Source organism: Anguilla rostrata, chromosome 15, assembly GCF_018555375.3.
Source record: "Anguilla rostrata isolate EN2019 chromosome 15, ASM1855537v3, whole genome shotgun sequence".
Lineage (NCBI taxonomy): Eukaryota > Metazoa > Chordata > Actinopteri > Anguilliformes > Anguillidae > Anguilla > Anguilla rostrata.
The window spans coordinates 7,870,430-7,888,901 of NC_057947.1; positions in this window are offsets into that span (position 1 = coordinate 7,870,430).

Below are 18,472 nucleotides of genomic sequence, written 5' to 3' on the forward strand. Positions count from 1 at the left end.
TGCCCCGCCTCCCCACTCTCCCCACACCCCCCCCCCTTCCCACGCCCCTCCCCCCTTTCCCCTCCCAACAGCATAGGCCCCGGGAGAGCAGTATTCTTTGACAACTCACTCATCCTCTTCCAGAGTGCCGCTGCAGATGCTAACACCTGCCATGCCTTCACATCAGACGGCTAAAGATTCATCCCCTGTTCCCGCCTCCAGAAGCACGCAGGTATTTTGCGCCAGCCTTAGCGCTATCCCATGATCCCCGGGAGGGTTACAACTGAAATACCCCCCTGGGAACGTGCTTAAACACTAAATAGCTCTTTTCAACGCCTGCTGTACACACACAGTCATAATTTGCCTTTGGTTTGAATGTCATTGCCTTTTCTTGTCTGAATTAGCAATTTTAGAGGAGAATGTATTGTATTCCACAAAACTAAGGGTATACTGTATATACGTATTCATAACAACAGAAAAAAACGCAAGCAGTCAATCAGATATGTCTCAGTTGTAACGTCTGACAACTGTGACTAACACGCGGCACTGCATCAACTTACAGTCATTCTATCTCTCTCGCTGCTTTAACAACCCATTCATGTGTTGTAATTATGTGCAGGCTTTCTTTTCCGTGAGGGAATTCAAATGAGGTTTGTTCTAATACAATTGATCCCACAAAGTCAGTGCAAAATGAGATCAAAATGTTAAGATGGCGCAAAGAGGAAGGCTTTAGTGAGGAAAATGGCCCTAATGGGCAGTTACCACATGCTCTCCTTTAAGAAAATCCATCAAAAATAATCCTGAAATCTATAAACGTGGAGTGTAATTAGTCACTGTGGTGGTGGTTGACGGGTATAAGTGCATGTATTGATTTTTTTTATTTTTCTTATTGAACAGCTACATTAAAAAAAATGTCCCTATATTCTTATTCTGACGAGTAGGCTACAGTAAAAAAAGAGGCCTCATACCTTTCTCCCTCTGGAATTCAACAAACTGCAGTGCTAGATTTTTTCCAATCAGTCTACAGCCAGATTAATACTGAAGGGCATAGCAGATAGACAGAAAGATAGCGTTTTATGAAATGTTAAGCCATTATCAGCTGCAAACAACAAATATACCAACTTCCTTCTCTTACAGCTGTGCAAGGCCAACACACGGTCTCACCACAATCAGTCTTATTGGTAAGCACACATTCACAGAAATAATTTGTTTTATGGAAGTATTATGGTTTTATCTTTAATGGTAATAAATCAAGGGGATGTTTTTGGGGGGGTATTCAAGAACATTTTACACTACATTTATTTGGCAGACGCTTTTATGCAAAGCGACGTACAATAAGTGCATACCAAAGGTGATTGGAACAACTACAAAACACAGGTCCGTTAAGGCACATTTGGATAGAGCACTGTATACTCAACAGCCTGCACCCTCCACTGAAACTGTGCCCACCCTTTGGGTCTGCTGGGCGGTCCTATCCTGCCAAAGCTCTTGTGTTCGGCGCAGCGTCACGGCGTTGGCCTCTGACAGCGCCACCAACGCCGATTGTGGGTGACAGCCCCCCCAGGGCAGAGCATAACCGCCCCTGGCATTGCCCAGGGAGGGGGGGTTACAGTGGGCGGGGGGCGGGGGCATGGGCACATTCACTTCATTTTGCAAGTGTCAATCAGTTGCCCGCTTCCTGCCAGGGCTATGTGCCCATTAAGTTTTATTTTTACACGATGACTGCATGACTCAGGTGGCCCGCTGAGTTACAAACAAAATGGCAGCTGACAGAATATCACCTCGGAGGAAAAGTGTGCATTTCTGCACCTTCCTGAACCGGCGAATGACGTTGCAGCGGGGGGACTGGCTTACAAATTTGATTGGACGTCCCAAATCGGGAAAAAGAAAGAAGAAAGACGAGAATAGAAATTGCGGCACAAAGGAAAGGCACGCGGGAATGCTAATTAATGCCCGTATATGGAGCAGCTCTTTATGATTATTCATGAGAATGGCATTTTGTTTTCGACCTACAGGCAGACGAAGCCTTAACTGATATTTTTATTATGTTTTGCATATATTAACTTGCACATCTTGCAGCAACCCCCGAGTCGGTTACTGTAAATAAACATTTGTAATTGAACATAACATTGACTGTAAGAGTATGGACATAGAGTATCACAGTATGCCATTAATAATATATAGTAATTAATAAGCATTTTTATGGAAAGGGGATTAACCATATATTACTGCTTCATTAAATTAAAAGTGAAAAACAGTAAAAGCACATATTCATTGTAGTCTTCTGTAGACTTATACCCAATCTTTTATTCATATTAAGAAAAATATATACCTTAGAAGCTGAGTGTGGTTCTTTGATTGTCTTCAGTTAGTAACTGGAAGTACAATGAGATCTCTTAATCAAATGTTTTTATTGAAAAAGTGCATCCTTAATAAAGCACACTTCGCATGGCTGGCTTATCGTGGTCATAGGCAACGTTCTGCCTCTTGGCTTCTCGGCTGCCTTTGTCCCAGAACTTATTTCATGTACTTTCGACAGCCAGAGAATTGAAAAATAAATACAAAAAAAAAATCTCTTTATATAACCTGACAACACCGCCAGCCCTGCAGCCTGTTATTTAGATGGATGTGTGGCACTCAATAGAAAGCCCACATCCCATAATTTAATTGCATATGGGACAAAGGGAGGCTAAGAGTCACTGAGATTTGAAAATTACACGCAGTTCAAATGACTATTTAATTAAATCATATAATGGGGCAAATAGGGAATAACAGAAAAAAATCGTGCTCCTTTTCTTCTTTTCAATTTTTATTTATTTTTATTTTTTTGGTGGGGGCAGGGGAGTGTGTGGTATCCAAATCATGTTGATAATTTCATTGACAGAAGTTGATCTATGTTCAGTTTCACGTAGGCCAATTATTGGCGCATAGGTTATTGATATGAAGATTGGAACTATTAAATGTGCAGGCGGCCACTGTTGTAAAGAGATTTCTGACATATGTCTGTGTTTGAAAAAATGATCTGCGCAACATTTTCTGTGGCAGATTCCGTTCTGAGGTGATCCTGAGTGTGAAGTCTGGATTTCTATTTGAAGCTGCTGCCCATACAAATCTGGAAATGTTTCTTACTGCTGTGGTAATGTTACACAGGTAATGTCGTACTTATGGTTTAACGTGTCGCTGTGCCCAACATTCTTTTATACAGTGTGTCGCAAATGTTATGGTGCCATGTATAGAAAGTGGTGTAATTTCTACACGGTGAAACCAAAATTTATAAATATACCAATTAAAGCTGAGAATCTGCACTTTATCCTCATGTAAATGGAACCAAATAAAGAAAAAAACTGTGTCTCTTTGTCCAAAGCATTATAAATACAGAGAGAGGGATAGAGAGAGAGATAGAGAGAGAGAGAGATGTTAAAAACAAGAGCAATCAATAATGAAATGAAGCAAAATGAAAAAGGCTCTCTCGTTTTACCCAAATCTCACTTCTGTGCTTAAACGGTGGTCTCCCTTGGTAACCAAACTGGAAACCAATATCCAGTGTGAAGCACTAGAGAGCGAGTGCATGTGCTTCAGTGGAGTGGCTGGGCCAGGCTGTACAAGATGTGCCAGAATTCCGTCCCACAGAGCCTGCCTGCTGTGGGTTTGGGGCTCTTCCGTAGGGCGCGTACGTGTTTATGAATAAAAGATCCGCTCCACTTTAAAGTAATTAAGAACTCACTCCTCCCTGGGGAAGGCAGTCAGTCTAAATGTCGTACTGTAGCGGTCGTACCTGTTAGCGTCCTCTTCGTGCTCTCTGACGATGGTCAGTCCGTGCAGGATAACCGGGGTAACCAACCATCGTTCAGCAGCTAGAGAGCTTGTTGAGTGGCTAATTAGTCGGCAGGTGCGCCAAATTAGGGTTGAAATGAAAACCTACAGGATGGTAGATCTATGGGAACAGGGTTGGTTACCACTGCTGTATAACGTTAAGCCATAAGATGCAATATGCACTCGTACACATTGTACAGGCAGTCTAGTCTTTGCTGTGAAATTGAATGAATTTAGACTGCATTCAGTCAACGTTCGTTTTACTGAATACAGGAATTGTTAGAGAATTTTTTTTCAGCGTGCTATCGATAGACAATGCAGATAGTCAAAACAAACGCAACATGAAAAGGAACGGGCCAAAGATCACTTGAGGCATTTAATCGCCAAGAGTGTCAGTATTAAAAACAATGACATATTTTTAAAAAAAATTAAAAATCACATTGGAACAACGCTGGCACATCAACAAAGCAGTGCCCTGTTGCTTTTGTGCTTTTGTTATGAGACTGAACTCAGAGGTACAGCGTGTTAAAGGTTCGGCGCTGGCTTAGCAGCGCTGGCAGAGGGGGACTAATGGGGGGGATCTCTGGCCCTCGTTGCCTGTCCCCGGCAGCTGCTGCGGGAGGAACCAGGGGCCGAGAGCCGGGGGGGGGGCGGGGCGGAGCGGAGCTGTGGAGTGCACTCCGCTCCGTTACCCGTTGATCCGGGAGCCGGGCGCAGCAGCCAAAACTGGCCAGGCCGACGGTGAAGCCATGCAAAAGAGATTCCCCGACATCTGTTCCCACCGACAGAGAAGTAATGTGCATTTTAGACATGACAGAACAAGGCTCCTCTTCTCCAGAGTGCTTTGCTTTCTCTTTTGTAGACAGCGGTATTTCTGTGTGTTTTTACCAGCGGTTAACAATCCCAAAGCGTGTCCCAATTTAAAAAAAATAATGTTTGCTGCATTTTAGACATGAAAGATAAAGTTTGTTTGTTTTTATTCTACGCTGTGGAAGAAAATTAACGAATGGTTATCAATCAGATAAGCGTTATTTTGGCCCGAAAAATAATTTGTTTGGGTTTGACATTTAGAATTTGTTCATCTGAAAAATATCATTTATGAAGAGTCAGAGTGATGCCTGAAACGCAATTTTGTTTGACACGAACCAGGAGGCATCTCTTCTTCCGCGCGGCACTTGAAGGGATGCAAGGGAACATGATTTAATTGCCCATTATTCCGGCGGACGTGGCTACTTTAATTACGCTGAACTGGGTACATGGATGAATGCGATCAACAGACCCGTGGAGGTCAGATCTATAAGAGACTTCCTTACAGAAGACAAGAGCACCGTGTTCACATGCAATCAATGTGGAACGCTTGAAAATTATGAATCTGTGAGTTCTGAATTCATATTCAGAATAGGCTGGCTATTTGCATGGACATGGAATCACAATTGTTCATACAAATTTGCACAGCGCCAAAATATTCCTGGAAATGTTCACAGAACTGTATGAAGAATAGTAACTCCAAACACCAAATTTGAGTACTTTGCAGATATGCAAAACATAAAAGCAAAACTTGCTTTCCACCATTTTTCTAGACGAAATGGAGCCTCAAATCTAAAGCTTGTTCTACCTGCAAACATCACTGGGCCCCTCATTGCTGCCATTTCCAGAAATTTCTCTGATATTTGAAGGACTCATGCAAATGCGGAAAACAATAATGTTTGCATTACTGTACATGAACGCAGATATGAAAAATTGAATGCAGTCCTTTATTGGTTTTGCCCTGCAGTGCGCTCACCTCCCCCACCGCCCACCTTCCACCCCCCCAGGAGAAAATGCACTGATACCCATCATGCCTCACTGGCAGAGTGCTGGTGACAGGGGGTGCAGAGGACCTCCCCCACTGTGTAAAGCAGGAAAACAGCGATGGAGGTAGGGGAAGCTTTCCCAGCACAGCGAAGCATCAACACAGCACCATCAGCTACATTTGCCCTGGATCGCTAAAACATAGCCGCCATTACTCGCTATGGATACTGGATATTCAATATTTCATGCTTGCATTCAGATATTTTTGGTGCCTGCCAAGCCCATGGCGTTCTACAGATCTGCAGCAGCTCTGTTCTCTGAAACTAGCAAATGTGCAAGCTGGGTATTAAGTACTTAAAAATACATGGCAGTGTTTACCTATATTTCAAAAATGGTATTTTTGCGATGAACACAGATGATTGTATCAGAGCATTTAATCGGGACAGGCTAAAACAAATGAATCACGTTTAAATGACTAATAAGTCTTTCTTCGTGGATGTAATATCTCACCTCAGAATCACCACTTTTGAAATGCAGCCACATTCAGCCGACTGCAGACAGCCTTTATATATAGTCAAGTAATATTTTGAATTTTTGAATATCCTGGCTAAAAATGATGCATATTAGCATGCACATAATATAGCTATTATTTAGACATTACTTCAGCCGCTAAAGGTACCACAGATTTCACAAGCAGCAGAATGTGTTCTATGGGCTAGACATCTATTCTATTAGAATTACACACTGGTGTCAGGGTGCTGAACTCTGACTGGGGGGGTGGGGGGCAGTGGGGGGGTTCCCCAGTGCGGGTCCTGGAGTCCGACTGCGAGCACGTGCACGCTTTTCTCCGACTGCGCGCTCGGCTAATTAACGTAATTGATTAGCTGCTGGGTTCCCTCCCCACTCCCCTCCCCTCCACCCCACACTCCCCCACACCCCACACAGGAGAAGCATTACAGTGGCCAGGTGTTTGGAATTAAGAAAGCTTGTTACAGGACCGCGCTACACAACGTGACTCGGAGCGGCGGCTGACCCTCTTAATGGGGCGCGGGGCTGATTGCTTTGCGGCGCACCAGTGCGTTTACAGAGGCCGCTGAGAGCAGACAACAGGCGCGGCGTATTCCTGATGAAGCTCCGAGAGCTGAGCATCCTCAGAACCAAGGCGCGGTCGGCCAGCGGCTCAATTAAGACAGACAACGCTACGCACCGTGAAATTCCAGCATGCAGATCGCACCGGATAATGAAAAAGATGAACCAAAACATGCATGCACGCTTGCATGCACACACACACACACACACACATTCACGTGCGCGCACACACGCACACGTGTGCACACACCTACAGTACATACACATGCACACACGCATGCACAGTCACATACACACACACATGCTCATGTGCATACACGTGCACACGCACGCACATACACACACACAGCACATACATGCATGCATGCACACACAGGTGCACACACACACACACATGCATGCACACACACAGACACACACACACAGGCTATCTGTGCACTTTACTTTGATGCCAGCAATCATGAATTCCTGCTAGAGAAGAAACATATACTGCCTGTCAGACACGTGATGAGGTAGCAGTTTATCTACAATACATTTTTCACATTGACGTGACCTGTATCATCACAATTCATGCTAGGATTCATCATTGACACACAGATGACCTTTCATCGCCAACACTCCATTCTCCATGTGCTGATGTCAGACTGATTCTCAAAATATTTCCCGCTAATTAATTAGGAAGATGTAGGCTACAACTGTGCGCATCCTGCCCTAACATGGATCATACAATGTTCATTTAATTGTCCTTTTTAATAATTATTATCTCTTTACTATTTTTAGCAATTGCAGCATTGAAGATATTGCAACAGAACTTCAAAGAAAGCTTGTGAAGGCAACATATGCTCACATATTCATGTTATGTCAAGCATTTGTGTAGGTTTGATAAATGGGTATAATTACCACAACAACAGAGAGGTTTCAAAAGGACGCACGCGCATTTCTCCCTCGCTAAAAGAAAGAAAGGAGAGGATGCGCCCATTGAGGCTTTCCGCTGCTAATGCAATGATCCAGGTCAAACTGAGTTTTTATATCACATTTTTACCGGCCAGAATTGTTAAACGTCAGGCTAAAACTACACGGAAATACGCGATTACTTAGCACTCATCCCATCCACACCATTAAGGGTTCTTTTACAGCTCTGCTCTCTGTAAGGAACACATCACATTTTACCACTGCAGTCATTATTAGGAGGGGAAAAAAGAAAAAAAAAAGCTTTTGGCGATATCATCCCAAACACACGCAGAATCTACACATGACCGACGGTGAAAGGGCGGCTTTTAAAAGTGCACAATTTCAACTGCATCATAAATCTTTTAACAAACCCTACATGGAAATAGCAGTGCAGATTATTAAAGGCACCCACGAGATGTGGAAGTACAGTACATTCAGGAGACGTTGCTAGGAAACACGACTGCTGGGTGAGTCAATGAGCAATCCACGGGCTCTCAGAGCTACAATGGAAAAGACGGCCCCGCGTCCGTACAATAATCTCAGCCTGCGTGGTCATCCAAATTATGCAAATTAATATTATCTTCACTGCCACTCAGCAAAAAATTAGCATCGGGTTGCACAACACCTCCCTTTTTTATCATTTCTAAAGATAAAAATCAGAGAATTCATTGCGTATCCACCAGCGGTTACACTTTGAAACTGAAGCAGTTATTAAGTGCTAAAAGACAAGAGCTCCCCTCTGCGCTATAGATTGAGTTTTGAACAAGAATTATCAAAAGTCTTCTTTCTGAAATCTTACAACACAACAAAATATCTCGGGCAAAATGAGCTGGAGCTCGATGCAGATATTGTGGCGTTCACTGTAGCAGAACCAAATCCATTCGGTCATTTATACCTGAATGACTGGACGTCTGTGCATCCTTGAATTTGAGCGGAACAAGCACACAAATAGATTAACACTAATACAGAGGATGATATGTACTGATTCCAGACATGGTCTGAGATGTAATTTGCATTTGTATTCATATTAGATTCTATTTCAACAGGATAGTGTTGTTCATTTTGATGTCGGCAAAACCAAATACAAAAATACAAATCTGTGCATATAAATGTGAAGAAGAAAAAAAAAACAGCAACCTAGAAACGTACTTGACAGGGGATTACATTATAGCCAGGCTAATGTCAGATGGGATACTTTAAAGGGATAGGCCTACTTACTGTCTTCCTCCCAGTGAGTTCTGATAGCTGTACAAGCCATCTCACCCGGACAGCAAGATGCTAGAGGCACCCCAGCCTGTACAGTGTCCCCGTAGCCAACACCCAAGAGCCCGTGGAGTGAGTGCTGTTGATTGCTATGCAGTAAATAATTAGTACATTTTCAGAGGAGCACGGAGTCCCCTATCTCAAAATTTAATTATTGGTGTTGATGCCTTGATGAAAAAAATGGCACATTCGTGACAGCTGGTTTTAAAACAACACAACATTTTGTCTGACGAAGAGATGGAACATTAACACTGGTTAAAGCAAATGGGTATGTTAAGATTAAGTTAAAATGAACATTGTAACCATTGTAGCCGACTGTTTTTATTTGAATTATCTGATTGAAGAGGTGAGGTGTACATCCTTTTTTTCAGACACAGATTTTCAGGTTGCTTTGCATAGAAGAAGCAGAATTCGATCCAGTAAGAATTGGGGATCTACATTTTGCAGGTACAAAGCAAAGAGCGCTATTCTTTGTTTCTGTCTTTTTAACCCACGTCATTGCGGCTCCCATGTGTTTTATATTTCTTAACATTGCTTTGCTCTTATTTTAGACTTTACTTCGCTGCTTAAACTTTCCATGCTCTAGTTGAATCTTGAATCACTTCTGACTCCACTCAGGATCTTGTTCTTTTCTTCATAACAAATTTATAAATACAAAATATACCCCTCTTAGAGTACCTTTTGCCTGGGGAAACCTTTTGCCTTCTTCATGGCAAACTTGTCTGCGAGCTGCATGCTGTTAAAATGAAGTTAGAAGGGAATGTTGTTTGACTATTTTTATTTTAGTATACAGTAACTCACAAGTTTGTGCATTTAAAATTTGCAGACATAATCAGTTTTATTGTTATTTATAATGATAAAAAGTCCAGTAAATGTTCCTTTGGTGTGTACCAAACACTCACGCACTTGTTCTGGCAATACTCTCTTCTTTTTTTTGGGGGGGGGAGGGGTTTATTGTGTGTCGACACATACACATGACCAAGAAGACTGCTTTCTGGGGATGACACAGAAATTCAATTAGACTTCCGCCATGGGCCGCTTTAATCGGCAGCCTTGAACTGAAGCCTCTGAAGGCTGGGCAGACGCTTTCAGCTTTTCTGAGCCAGCAGTTCTTGAGGAAGAACAAAAATGGTCGCTTGCGCAGCGCAATTATCCCCCGTCTGAGGGCTGAGGCCACACTTGCCTTACCTGCAGTGAAAAGGCGGGTCTGTCGGCTGAGGGATTATCCGCCACTCGGTTCGCGAGTGGGGAACCCAACGGACAGTGAACTGGCAACTCAGGACTCAATCTGTGACAGATGAGCAAATCGAAAATGACAAATCTAAGCGCCATGCTATCAGCAAGGCTTTGACTCCAGGGAACGGTGACTCAAAATAAATTTCCAAGATTTTTTTTGTAATCCCTAGTTGCAGCTAGGACGGTTCTTCAGCCTGGGCGTTTCCACTTCTCTGCAGCAGAGCACTTTATTGTGTGGGTAACACCCATATTAGCCTTACAAATCAAAGACATAAAAGGAATACGGTTTAAATATTTACATTAGCATTATTTTTTAACGAAGCTGCTTGCTTTTGTCAGATTATAAATTATGTTGACAGTGGAAATCAAACAACCTGAATTTATGTTTATAGAAGAGTATAGCTCATTAGTATTCAATAAGCCAGTCGTAACCTAAAGTAAATAAGTGCCACAATGGTTGAATTTGATCAAATTTGATCCGTATTTAACTGTTCTTGTATTAATTAATGTTTAAGGGCAAAGACGCCTGCCAGGCATCTTTACTTTCCGAAGGCATTCATCAAGAATTATTGTATTGTTTGTACAAAGCCAATATTTGTAAAGGAAAGCAAACGTTCCACTGTCTGTTAGTCTTGGTATTTCAGTAGTGGGCCAGAACTACGGCAAATGATTTATACACCATCATTTATACGCCTCGTTTTTGAGCGGACCTGTGACACCTCGGCTTCCGTTTCCCAGTTGTACCGTTGCGACGGCTCCCTCGCGTTCAGCAGAGCGCCTCCAGTATTTTCTGCGCAATCAGAAACGTGGATAAAGGTGGGGCAGCTGATGAGCTCCCGGGGGGACGGGCCGGCAGGTTTAGACCGAATAATCACCATCACGGATCTCATTCTCCTTCTCCTGACAATAGCAGGACTCCAGAGGAGAAAGGCCCTGAGAGAGACAAAGAAAGGGCCGTTATCTGGGAGTCCATCATTAACCGCAGAGGAGACAGCGATGCCCCCGGTGACAGGAGGCCCAAAGTGCGTGTCAGCTACGGCAATAACCAGCGAGGGTAATCACCTGCAGTAGGTTTCCCCGCTGTACTGCGCACTGGCCCTCCCCTTTTAAGTCGTACGCTGGTGCCTGCAAGATTATGGGCAGCCCTGCATCCTCGTGTTTGAAATGCAGTGACAGCTTCGCAAAATCCATTTATAAAAGCACGCTCTTAGCTCGCGCTCATCCTCGGCCGTAACTCGCAGCGTGCAAATTGCAGAGGTTTTCACTCTATTGCCTTCTCTTTTCACCATGTCTGACACTCCCGGCTCTCTGGCATTCAGCAATATTGACCTCTTTATTCACCAACACTGCCGGCCAATTAAAATTGCACCGGCCTGTCTTTAAAATGTACTTTTCTACTTAATGAAGGCTCATAGCGTTTCCTGTAATGGCTCCCAAGAGGAAGCTTCGAGGTTAGCGACTTTCCATATTATCTGAGCTGCTGAAGCAGTAAGCTGCAAAGAGCAGGATAATGCCGTTTCCCAGGTGTGCAACCTGACCGCCAATAAAGTGCATTCTGGATCTAAGCCTGTTAACAGCATCCATCTCCCACAAATTAAAATGCAATGACTGTTATGTCCAGAAGGATATCTTCAGAGTGATTGAGGTAAAGCCAGCTGTCTGGGGAATAGATATGCTTCAAAACAAGAAGATCAAAGCCATTTTTTGAACATAATTTGTCTGTGCATGATTCCCTTCTCTCGTGGTTATGTTATGCATGTCAGGTAAGATGGACATCTGTAAGAAAGATGTTGTATTTTTTTTACTGGGTAATTACTGTGCTACCAGTTACCGTGAGGCAGTCTACATTAAATACCACCTTGTATTTTTACATTTGTATTCTACAAACAACCTTATTTATCTCGGAAGATCGAATGAGAACTTTAGCTGTATTTACATAGGAGGCTAGCTCCCCCTACTGGCCAACAGAACACATCAAGTAGAAACCCGGTTTATTCATTGGAATAATTACCTTTTGGTGTATTCGAGGCCTATCTCAACCCCCCCACCCCACCTCACACACACAGTTAGGTCAACAGGACCAAACATGGTAAGCTAGGTATTTTGTTTGTTTACTCTTAATTAACGCTATAACAGTAAAATTGAAGTCCCATGCTGCTCTTTTACTGGAACTTACATATGTAATATTGTGTTATATAATACAAAAGTATTGGGATAGTGACACAATTTTGTTGTTTTGGCTCTTCGTATGACAGTACATTGGACTCCCGTACTTGAGGGATCCATGTAGGAATTACCGCCATTTTAATACGTAGGCCTTCCATTTCAGGGGCGCAGAAGTAACTGCATAATTGGCTGCCCAGCTGTTTCGTGGCCAGCTGTGGGTCTTTCCATCTTAAGTTCTAGAAAGCAAACAAAAAGCCTAGAGTTGATTCTAGGAATGGAATTTGCAATTGTTGCATTTGTTACTGTTGTCACTCAATATGAGGACTAAATCGGTGTCAATGCCAACGAAGCAGACCATCTGACATTCTAAAAAACCTGCTCTTCAAAGGGGTCTAAAGACTGTAGAGTTCTGTAACAAAGTCTTATGGACAGATGAGTATTAAAGTAACCTGTACCAAATTGATGGAAAAGAGGAAAGTGTGGAGAAAAAAGAACACCCCCCCCACCCCAATCTGTGAAACCTGGTTGAGGTAGCATTATGGCTTTGGCACGTATAGCTGCCTGCTACTGGAACTTGTCTTCATTGCTGATGTGACTGCTGACAGCAGCAGCAGGATGAATTGTGAAGCGTACAGAACCCCAAAGTGAAATGGTCTTAACTGACCAAGTCAATCTCCCATCCTGTATCCATGTGAATCCACACAAGCCTGGAGGCAAAACACCACAGAAACAAACATGTACTGAAGATGGCTGCAGTACAGACAAAGGATCACCAGGAAAGATAACTGGTGTTGCAGGCTTCAGGAAGTCATTGAATGCAAAGGATTTGCAACCAAGTACTAAATATAATGACTTAGTTTCCGATTATGTTAATTTATACAATTCGTTTTGCTCACCTAAAATGGGTGGACTGTATATAAAAATGGGTGTAGTTCCTACATGGATCACCTAATTTGGATATAAATACCCTCAAATTAAAGCTGACAGTCTGCAATTTAACATCACAACCATTGTTTTATTTTGAATGTGCTGGAGTACAGAGCAAGAACAGCAGAATATGTGTCACTGTCCCAATTATTTTGCATTTAACAGTATAGTAGATGTGTACTTAGACAGGTGAATTTAGAGGAGTTATATTAGGTGTATGACATAAAAAAACTAAGATTTATAAGACAGATATTCAGTTCAGTAAAAGTACAGTTTCCATTATCTCCAGGCTTGAAGGCATTTTGAAATGTGTTGTTGTGTTTTCCTCTGTGGCTGTAAATTGTAGTTGATATATATTTCTTGTGTGTGCCCTCTTAAAGTTAATGTTCCCCATTTTCTGTCCTCCCACCTGTGTGCACTTGAATTACATCTATTTAATCAGAGCCAAACACTTTGTCATATTTCTGATACCCGCAACACAGCAACTCAAATCCACAGGTTTGTGTGAAGGGTCCTTTCTGTCACAGAGAGGCCTATCTCAGGCGAGCGGCCTAGCTAGTCACCCATTTGATGGAAGCAGGGTAAAAAATTCAATTCCTGTTGGCCTCTGAGTCCACAACTAACAAGGATGAATCATATTTATTGTTCAAATTTTCTTTTCTTTTTCAAGAGTCAGCTTATTTACATGCTGCCTTTTTTAACTTTGTGTCACTTATCCTGGGACAAAACGTTTTGTTTTAATGTGGTTCCATGCTCATCTTCAGCCTTAGCTATAGAAAATACAGCCTTTGGCTAAAACTCTTTTAAGTGATAGAATTCAAACAAATGGCAGCACATCAACTCAAACAGTTACAGCATCCAGGTCACAAACTAAGTAGTATGTGCCTCTGTAATACGGTGTAGTTACTATGCTGTTTTGCTTTTGTTTTTTTCTCAGTAAAGGCAGTTCAATAACCACATGAGTAGCTAAGTAACTTGCTAATGCAAGATGCATTTTTCTCATATTTTCTATACATTGCAACATATAACTTTATACACGTGTGTACTAATAGATGTACTATAGATGCGTTTCATTAACCCAGCATTGCAGGAACTATCCTACAGTAATAGGCCTTTATTCTCTGTGAAGAGCTAATAGATAAAATCAACTAAACGTTCCTCGTGTACAGTTGCCAAATTTTACAAATTAGACATCATAAACTTCATTCCAATACAATTGTGACTTTAGTACTATATTAACTACACAGTAGTTGACACAACAGATGAAAATAAAGCAGCTACTTTATTACGAACATTAATCAAATGCACTGCTGCTAGATAGGCAATATTCCAGTAAAACTGGAATATACTTCAGCACTTCACTTTTACTGTTCTGGCTTTTGAATTAATTATGAGCAAATAAATAAAATAAACAAATCTTGCATAATTTTCACCAATACTGTTGCTAGCTCACCATGTTTTGTCCTGTTTACCTAACTTAACGAGTCACACCATTATAGTACTATGAGGCTGTTTTTAAAGTTTCTGCAGTTGGCATTCCAACAAGCAGGAAATTAATATTTACCTTCTGCAGTATAAGACCACAATTCAAATTCGATACAAGCATTGTCCTACGAAAGAGTAGCACCCCTGAATTTCCCACATTGTTCTTGGGAATACCCAAGGAAATGGATTACTGACTAGAGAAAGATGCACACTTCATCATGTATGAATTTATTTTGACCGGTCAGGTTGGTGCCTGTACCATATTTGGTAAACCTGCTTGCACTAGTTAAAGTGCAACTTTTAAGTTAGCACCACCAGTGTAGAGAAATTGGGTAGGAATTGCATTTCATGAATTTATTATTTTTTTTTAAATAAAAAAATTAAAAAAAAAGGTTGATAATTACAGCAGGCTAGTGACGTAGCAAGTCATTACAGCACGATGGCTATAGTGCTGCACGCTATGTAAAGCCATCGATGTCAAACCTCTTGAAAATGCCATCTTATCACGATTATTTTTTCCTGTTGACGCGGCAAAAATTGCTGTGTCAACAGAGCATTATTGCTGACATCAACGCGCTTATAAAAACCTGCCGATAGCAGTGCACTAATTTGGTGTAGATTAGCATATTGCATCAAGGCCGGTCATCTCGTGAGTTAGGACAGTCTGTGAGAACACTGGCTTAAACAACTTATTTGGTAGGTAAACTATTTGCACAACCTAAGGCACAAACCTTTCACCAGTACCTTTTTTATCTTTGAAGTGTCCAGACATTCATCAAATTAAAATCCTCGATTAAGTCAAGTGCTAAACAGTGGTAATCCAACATGGCTGACAAACTCTAGATTCCAGGCTGCTAAGTGATGGGCATGCTCCAAATCCCAATTTGTGCCAAATGATCTGATCCATTTCTGATCAATTTAAAAACAGCACAAGAAATGTCGCATGCTGGTTACGCCTCTCCCAACTCAAACATGGCTTGAAAAGACAACATTCATCAAATGCAATGATGCCTGACAGAAAATGGAGACCAACAAAGCTGCTGATAGGGCTGCCACCACAGTTCGGATTAAAGAAAATTGGAGACCTACTGGTTGGCAATCAAAGTCTAAGGTCACTGATCGGTGTGCAAAGTCTAAAATCATTTCAAGTTTAAAACTGAAGCTCTTTGGTCAGGCATGGATTCCTGAATACAAGAACATCAATGGAAATGTCATTTTCATGCCAGAAAGGGGAAAGGTCTACATTGTCTCAGGAATACATGTGGGCAGGATTTCATGTCCCAATTTTGTATAGCACCACTACTGAGCTCCAGGTGCTGCAGGCCACAGTGTCTGTTGTATTTGCACCAACCATGCACTACGCCATCAGATTTCACTAATTATTTACCGTCTTGGTACAGGAAGCAGTGGTGGATGCTAAGCTGAAAACTGAAGGGGCTGCAAATTTCCCCTTAAACTGATTATTAGTCTTTTTCCCTCGATTAACAATGCAGTGATTAATTCACAAAGTACTCAATACCATGAGTTCTCCTATGTGAGAAATAAAAGAAATTTTATTTGCATTGCAAAATTGTTCACATTTTATGAACATTGTTTAAAATTGTGGATGCATATATTCATGCAATGCACAGATTTTGTAATTCAAATGATCCTGAACTGTAGGTTTTGTAGCCTTTACAGAGTGTTGGGCTTAAAACAAATGCAGTAGTTAACAGAGTGAGTATCTTTCTTCTTTATGTGTATTTAATGATTAAATCTAATTTTCCTAAATTGTATTTATCATTTAATAAATGAATTATTGAGATTATTAAAATAGGTTGAGACTAATTATCAGTTTTTTATGTTCAAAGGTTTTGCCCAGGCTATTTTCAGCTCAGCAACCACCACTGTCAGGAAGTAATTTCAATTAAATCTGGCGATGTAGTGCGTTGTTGGAGCAAATACTTGCAAGAAACTGTGGCCCGCATGACCTGGAGATGAGTAGCACTGATATTTCTCTTAAGTGGACCAAATTAAATAGAGTTAATTGTGTTGCAATGTTTCTTGGCCAGCTCCATGGGATGTTGTTTTGGTTCATGTGATGGCATTTATGAATTCAGTAACAATCTGACAATGAAATTAGTTAGCTAGCTATGTTGAATTGTAAAACTGTTTCGTATAAAATATTTTATTATTGTAGCCTGCTGTAAGTCACGTGAGCCTAATCGTTAGGTGTTCACGCAGGGCTTTCTTCATTTACATTGCTTTAACCTCATCTTAATGGTACCTTTTACCATTTGCCTCATACAGGCTAATTGTTTGTCATGTTCTAGGTTCCCTTTGTGTATGAACCCCATCAAAACCTTCTCATGTCATAATTGTGATCAAATGGAACAGTAGTTAACCAGGTCACCACTCATAATTAATTTAACCCAGCCAACCCCATATTTTTCTTCAGTTTATTCTCGGCATTTCTTTATTTCTCAAGACCCATGTTATTTCCCATACTTCTTGATGACCAAACAGTTGCAATCCCCTTTACTGGTTTATTAATCTCAAATTTACGTTCATAGTTAATATGATGTTGATGTATTCTGTTGCCACGAATCAATTGCATATCGCTAAATATTAATCTAGGACAACTTTCATTGCAATCTATGGGGGCTAAGTATCATCTATGTTTTTTCACAGGGGAAACAAGGGCCTTGTTCACAAAGTGGATTGTGTGAGTTGATGGTTGCTGGCAGTTTCTTCAGACAAAGAAATGTCCACTTATGGAGGTTAACAGGAGCAGCGACCTCAGGCCGTTCTGTGGCATTTAAATTGAAGCTTCCACCAAGATTCAAACTCTGAACACTAGTTTCAAAGTCTGCCAGGCTACATGTCCCCCGACAGAATAAAATAACAAACATGTTTCATATTTAAGTTTCAGTTTTAGATACACATCAGATTTTACCAAGAGAAATTTCTGGGAAATACTCAAATGAGTTATTCAAATGAGAATTTACCGGGAATTTCACTTGGCAAAATCTGACGTGTATCTAAAACTAAAACTTAAATATGAAACATGTTTATTCAAACAATAAATTGGAATAACAGTCAATTTCAGGTGCAGAACATGAAGTATCAAAACCCAACAAAGACCTGCAATTCAATGGTTCTGCCATGTTTTGCAAGTTCTTACAGGTGCACCATAGAGCTTTATTACTAGCACAAAAAAAGACTGAGAGACTAATTTTGGACAGAATAGCATGAATGCATCCTTGAGCATAAACAATATGGTGGATGATCTGGGACATCAAGGAAGAGATCCTGTCTTATAGGACAAATACAATCGTTTAATCTTCTAATTTTTTTTACTACAGGTCACATGGTGGTGCAGTGAACAGCACTGTCACTTCACAGCAAGACGGTCCCAGGTTCCATTCTGTGTGGAGTTTGCATGTTCTCATTGTGTCTACATGAGTTTCCTCCAACAGTCCGAAGACATGCTGATTAGGCAAACTGGAGAGTCTAAACTGCCCATAGGTATGGAGTGCGTAAGTGAATGTGTGTGCCCTGTGATGGATTGGTGACCAGGGTGTATTCCTGCTTGTCGCCCAATGCATGCTGGGATAGGCTCCAGCCACCCCACAACTCTGAGCAGGAATATTTAGCAGGTTAGATAATGGATGACTTGGACAATTAGGTCTATACGAATATTTACTGTAGTGACTTGCGTTGTCAGGCCAAACTACAGGGCCATTTCTGACATTGATCTCCATTCCTTCGGTGGAATATGAAAGGTATCTAC